This window comes from Hippopotamus amphibius, chromosome 11 (genome assembly GCF_030028045.1).
Source record: "Hippopotamus amphibius kiboko isolate mHipAmp2 chromosome 11, mHipAmp2.hap2, whole genome shotgun sequence".
Lineage (NCBI taxonomy): Eukaryota > Metazoa > Chordata > Mammalia > Artiodactyla > Hippopotamidae > Hippopotamus > Hippopotamus amphibius.
In genome coordinates this window covers 12,827,924-12,835,000 of record NC_080196.1, presented here as the reverse complement: position 1 = coordinate 12,835,000, position 7,077 = coordinate 12,827,924, and positions in this window count along the sequence as shown.

Here is a 7,077-nt window from a genome sequence, read left to right as displayed (position 1 = left end):
AGTAGGTGCTCAGTAAATATTTGCTGAAGGATCTAAGGGAGGTAAAGAGGGAGGGAGGGTGAGAGGGAGGGAGGAAGAGAGGCAGGGAGGAGGAAGAGGGCACTACAGGAGCCCAGAGCATTGGATCTAACTCAGGACACAGGAACCAGGGACCTTCTGAAAGAAGTGAGTTCCAGCTGAGTCTTGAAGGCTCAGAAGAGGTTCCCATTAGGCTGAGAGAATGGGCTGTTTGAGTTGGAGTGGTCAGAGATGAGGCTGAGAGATGTCCTAGGGCAGAGGCTGGGCCCTTCTGTAGGAGACCACAGAGCATCCCTTAGTGTCTGAAATGTGATGTTTCAGGCCTTTATTCTGCCAAATCTGCTGACTGGTTCCTGTTTCTGTGACCTTTGCAGAGTTGACCTGACATGCCTCTCTGTCACCTCTGACATTTCTTGGTCTGGTTTTTTCAATTAAATTCCCATCAACTGCAAGTATGCAATTAGAAGAGGTAGTTTGGGAAGAGAGGAAAGAAAGGAACTTCAAAAATATCCTATTTTTTGGGTCAACCATCCAGGAGCCTTGTCTCTACCAAAAGAACTGGGCTCTGAGTGTCCCGTGTTGTCTGTTAGATTGAGCCACTGCTGTGTGCTGTTTGTGCAAGATGTTGGCAAGGAGAGTGGCGAGCAATTGCTATTTCTCTGGGCCCCTCGGGAAAATGAGATGCCTATCTCCCCAGGGCACTCAAGAGAGCCAAATTCTAAATAAAATAGAGCTGCAGCTTCAATGAAGACTGTTTTGCACACTGTATTCAGAGGACTTGTTTCCGTTGGTTTTCTTTAACTGGCGTTTAGAACATGCATATAACGCTTTCCCTACTTTCCCTGCTTCCTTTTCCTCAGAGCATCTCCCTTTTCTTTCCTTTCCCCTTTTCCCATCAGAAATAAAATCTTCATAAATTTAGAATCATTTAGTTCAGACATGAAGATTAAACAGGGACAAATTTGAAATAATAAGAGTTAGACTTGTTCTTACTCAGAATTTGCCAAAACCTAACACCCTGGTGGCTTTTTCCATAGGCACATGATGTCAGTATGATTGCTATTTTTCTCTAAATAGATTTCTTTTTTAATTTTTTTAACTCATCTTAAGCATTGTAAAATCATGAGTAAGATGCTATATTTATAAATTGTCCAAAGCACATTAAAATAATCAACTAATAAAAGTACAAATATCTGTCCTTCTCAATAAAGCTGGGAAAAAAAATCTGTCCTTTACCAACTAAATTCATCTTATGAAGCTTTCAGAACTTGGGAGACACTGGCCCAAGACTAAGACCTGACCAGTTTACATCTGCAATGGATAACCTCATTGCTCCTGAAGATTTCGACCCACCCACAGGATTTTATGTGGCTTCTCCACGCATGTTTGCTCCTTTTTAATTGGGATCCAGTATTACTGAATTCTAAAGACTGTTTTGCAGGTTGATCAATTAGTTGATATTCAATCAATTAGTTGATATTCATAATCATGCTTTGCAAATCAAGAGAGTCAAAAGCATGCTAAATATCATGATTTTGAAAACACTTTATAAGCAGCAGTTACCCTTTAGGTCTAAAAGATGACATCTCTTTCAGGCATCCAGAACTCTGTCCCGCCCTTCCCTTCTCCTGCTGAATGTTTCATAGTCTCCCCAGTTTTGTGGCTTTTATCCATGATCTTTCTAACTTTTCCTTTGGGGCTTAATGGTGCAGATCACACCTGTAGAGTTTGACATCTCATATTTGCTCTGAAGGTATTGCTGCATGTTTTGTAACCTTTGTATATATCCATTTATCTAGTTTTGGAAGGCAATGAGGTGTTCCATACCAATGAGCCTTTAGATAATTAAAGCTTATCCTCTGTAAGCTCCCAAATATTTTAAAAACTCTCAGCCATTTTGATAGAAATCTTTCTAAATATATTACACACTTGATTGCCTTCTTATATAAACATAATATAATTTTACCCTGGGAGATAGCAATATGTGTATAGTAGAAGGAGAATCTCAAGTCAGCCTGCATTTATTTATATTTGCGGTTTTCTCTTTGACCCAAGAGTGACACCATCACATGATAATTAGGCTGATTTTGTGCTATTGTTGTTGTTTTGACTACCAGGCTCTGTCTTCAAAGAGCTCACAATTTTATAGGGGAAGTGGATATGCGAATATGTCAGAGATAATTAGTGATAAATATTGTGAGAGCCTAAGAACACAGACAGTCAAGGACAAGTCACAGTCTTATTGGGACAGAAAGAATGAATGGGAGAAATAAAAAGAAGATGCCTGAATTTTCAGTGATGAAAAGTCCATCTGGAGGACCAGAAAGGTAAATGGATTCTAAGGGAGGGAACAGAAAAGAAAACAGGGAAGCTTGAATGAGTGATACGTCTGCTGACAAAATCTGCAGAGCCCAGAATGTAAAGATGGCTTTGTTTGCCAAGCCAATTTTCAATTTTACTTTGATTGCAATGAGGGGCCCTGAAGATTTGTAAAGAGTAAACTGATATGATCAGATCTAAGTTTTAGGAATCTCCCTCTGGACCATTTTTGCATTCAACAAAATTAAGCATCCACTTTGTACAGAAATTGATCTATTCATGCACAATGGACAAGTGACCAAAGTGGGCAAACTCCTTGCTCCCAGAGATAGAATTGGGAGTGATATAGGAGTTAAGCCCATTAGGAGATAAATTGAATTTGTCCAAGAGACAAGTTTTGAGAGATTTTTGTATGTAGAACTGATAGAGATTGATATCAATGTAGGAGATGATGCTAGGAAAACTCCCAGGATTCAGGCTGGGGTGGAGATTGGCGAGTGAGCATTAAGGGAGACAGGTCAGCAGCTCTCTGTGGGAGCATCCGGGCACTGCTGACCTAATCTCCCTCCTACTCTGATCCAGATTATGATCTTCTCTTCCATAGGATGTACAAGACAGAGATCTACCTCTCTATCTTGTCCGTCCTTCTGGTTTATATGTTATACTATAACATATATTTTCTTGTCTTTCTTTCCTTCTGTTCTCTGAGGTCTCATCTATCTCTGCATGCTCAGGACCAGGCACTTAGATACTTGATACTTCAAGAAACCTTAGATGAATTATCATTAGTGAAAGGAAGAAGTTTAGGGGGAGAGCAAGGGTTTTTGATTGGGGGTTGGGGTGGGTAGAAAAGTAATAGACAAAGATGATTAGTTGACCTTTGAACATGTTGAATTGGGAGAGCCTGTGGAGGATGAATGTAAGGAGAAAGAACAAAGCTTTAGATAAATATTTTGGACTCATCAGCATGTATTAAAATATAGGTGTGGATGATATTCTTTGAGCAGAGCCTTCCCACGCCTATTCCTCTCAGAGTAAAAAAAGAGAGGGCTCAGAATTTAAAAAGGGGACTCTTGGAAGACCATGTGGTAATCCCCAAACAAAAAGGGATCAAGGGAAGGGGATTTAAAAAGTGAGTTTCCAGAGAAGTAAGAGAAAAACTAGAAGAGAGTAGTATCATTTAAGTCACAGAATAGAATTTCAAGGAGGGCAATGCCTAATACCGCAGAGATATCACCTATGATAAGAGTAGGAAGTGCCATCTTATTTGGCAGTCGCCTTGACTGGGATGATTTCAGTATAACGGTAGAGCCAACAGCATGGCTTGCAGCAGGATGGTGCAAAAATGCACTCATTAAATGCAGTCTGTTCTTCCAAGAAGTCTCAAGAAGGGAAGGAGTAGAAAAGGGTAATTACCAAGGTGGATGGGAGCTATCCCAGAAGCCAGGGAGAGGTTTCCTTAATTGAGAAACATTGAATGTATTTTATACTGAAGGGACATGAAGAAGGAGATAGCTGAAGGAGCAAGGTCCCTAAGAAGATGGGAAGATACAGAGTGCAGGTGGAAGAGTTGACCTTGAACACGAGGGAGACACCTGTTCTTCCAGGATAGGCAGGAAAGACGTACAATGGGTACATACAGGAAAGGGGGCAGGAGGTTTAATGAATGCCTAGTGAATGGCCTGAACTTCCACTGTCTGGAGAAATGTAAGGATGCACTAAACCAAGAAAGAAGAAAACAGAAGGAGGAGGTCTGGGGCTTCAGGGAAAGTGTTGAAGGCTTGGAACCACACGTTGAGGAATGGAAGAAGGAACTGGCCTTGGGCAGGTAGAATACCTGTGAAGCAATTGCACCCACACGTCTTCCCAGCCAGACTTCCATGGTTTATTCTAATTCCCTGAATCTCCTATTGTACTGATTCCAGCAACCCCTCTGGTCTCTCCTTGCAACCTGCTAGGAGGAGCGATTTATCTTTCCCCTGTGCTTTTGGGTGGGAAGGAATAGCTTCCAGCAGAGGGCGGCTAAAAACACTGCCCCTTGGAAACAAAAGGTGCTTTCTTTTCTGCCCCTGCCCGCTGCTCCCTTTGCAGTATCTGGCCAATGAGGACTTAGGGTTACTTTCATGCACATCAAAATGGTCCTCAGACTTGATTTTTAAAATGTCCTCTCACTTTCCCCTCCATCCCCAACTGTGTGTGTGGGCTACATCGGGCTATTTACTCTATGGTTACAGGCCTGAGAGGCTGTGCTTTTACTGTCCTCGGGTCAGCTTTTTGTAGTTATTCTGACGGTTTCCTCACTCCTTTTGTCACTTATTGTCAGACTCTCTGCCTGTGATCATCTTCATATACACTAGTTTCCTAGGGCTGCCGCAACAAAGCACCACACATTGGATGGTTTAAAACAACAAAAATTTATTCTCTCACATCATATTTTGGAGGCTAGAAGGCCGCACTCTCTCTAAAGGCTAGAGAAGAATGCTTTCTCACCTCTTCCCAGCCCCTGGTGGTTTCTGGCAATCCTCAGCATTCCTTGGCTGGTAGCTGCATCACTGAACTCTCTGCTTCTATCTGCATATGGTCATCTTTCCTCTGTGTGTGTGTGTGTGTGTCTGTCTGTCTGTATCTGTGTCTAATAGGGACACCAGTCATTGGATTTAGGGCCCATCCTAATCCGGTATAACCTCATCTTTTTTTTTAATTAATTAATTTATTTTTATTTTATTTATTGGCTGCATTGAGTCTTTGTTTCTGTGTGTGGTCTTTCTCTAGTTGCAGGAGCAGGGGCTGTTCTTTGTTGTGGTGTGCAGTCTTCTCATTGTGGTGGCTTCTCTTGTTGTGAAGCACGGGTTCTAGGTGCATGGGCTTCAGTAGTTGTGGCTCACAGGCTCCAGAGCACAGGCTCAGTAGTTGTGGCGCACGGGCTTAGTTGCTCCAAGGCATGTGGGATCTTTCTGGAGCAGGGATCAAACCCATGTCCCCTGCATTGGCAGGTGGATTCTTAACCACTGCACCATCAGGGAAGTCCCCCTCATCTTAACTAGTTACATCTGTAACAACCTTATTTCCAAATAAAGTCACATTCTGAGATTTTGGATGGATGTGCCTGGCAGGGGGCGGGGAGGGGGGGTGGGGAGGGACTACTATTTAACCTAGTACAGCCCTCTTCTGATTTCCTGTTGCTCATGTATATGAGCTGGGACAATAGTATAGCCAAGCATTGCCTCTTCTTCCCCAGAATCTGGAGTCAGCCTGCAGCCCTCCATCATCAAGCTGGCTCTAGCCCCCAGGTTTCTTAGTGAGGAAATGTTATTGTCTCTACTGTAAAAGGCATATGAGGAAAGCTTAGCCGTGTCTCCTGCCTCTAAGTGTAGCTCACACAAAGACGGAGCAGACTGGGGATTCTGACCTATGGCCAGCTCCCAGCAGGGCCTGGAGACAGGGGTATCAAAGGCTCACCTGCAGGTAGTAATTCCTAGTTGCTAGAATTTTCTTCTGGACTCTTTGTACCAAATGAAAGCTACCCACCAAACTGAGATCCCCAAAATCTATTAAAAAGAAATATTAAAACTCATGTTATTTTGAATTTCAAAGTATGTGTGCTCGCTGATAAATGTATTGGATTTCCATACATCAGAAGATTCTTTTTATTATCTTTCTCCCTTTTCAACATGCTAAGTTGGAGTCATTTGCTGGTAATTTAGCCATGAGGGATAATTTTTGCCCCTTCCTGATTTTTCATTTTTAATTTGCAGACTTCCACTTGACCTACTTATTAGGGAGTTAAGGCTTAAAAGCTGTAGGTCTCCAGTGCCTTTCTCACCCCGTGCAAAGCCACACAGAGATGTGTGCCTTCTTCCCATTGAGTTCAGAGGACTGTCCCTAAGGGAAGAGCGGGTCAGAGATGCTTGACTGTGCCTTCCTCAGTGACTGTGTTCTCCATAACATTACAATGTTCTAAATATCCGTTGCCGACACCTTGACTTGTTCGGTGTGTACCCCAGAAGTTTTTCAGTCGCCTCTTGTCCTGATGCTGAGGGAAGCATTCTTAACAGGCAGGGTAGCCATTGCCTAAATTCTTAGTATTTTCCCCAACGTAGGTCCCCCACATCACTCCATCTTCAGATAAACCACCTCCTGCCCTTCAATCAAGAACATAAGGGAGTAAACACAACCTGAATCATGATGGGTGTGGATGGAAGTGGATGCCAGACAGAAAAGTACAAATAGGATTATTTATAGGATGACAGAAAGGGAACTGGGAGGCAAATGTGCAGAAGAGTAAACAGAGGTGTTTGTTCAACCAAAGAATGACCTCTCCACATTTCATTTTCATTCGATTATCGCCTTTTAGCCAATCCTTGATTTCTTGTCCTTCCACAAATTCTTCTCATACAGCATTTGTTTCTCTTACTATTGATTCTCACTTTTAAACCACCTTGACTTTCCTTTTTTTCTTTTTTCTTTTTTAACACCCTGTTGGAATATTTATGACTGGGTAGCTTGTAGTGATTTTGGAAATGCATTCATTTCTCTCTGCACACTTTCTATTTCCTTCGTGGCTTTCTCTTCAACAGCTTTATCCTGTTTCATTTCCCTCAGCACTTTCCCCCTTCTTCCAAAATTAGCTCTACTAAAATTTAATGTCTTTAGTTTCCCCTTCTGCTGTGGCTTCAATTCTCCCTGGTATAAACACAACTATTATTAGCCAGTCCCTTTGCTGGTGGGCAAGTCTGTCGC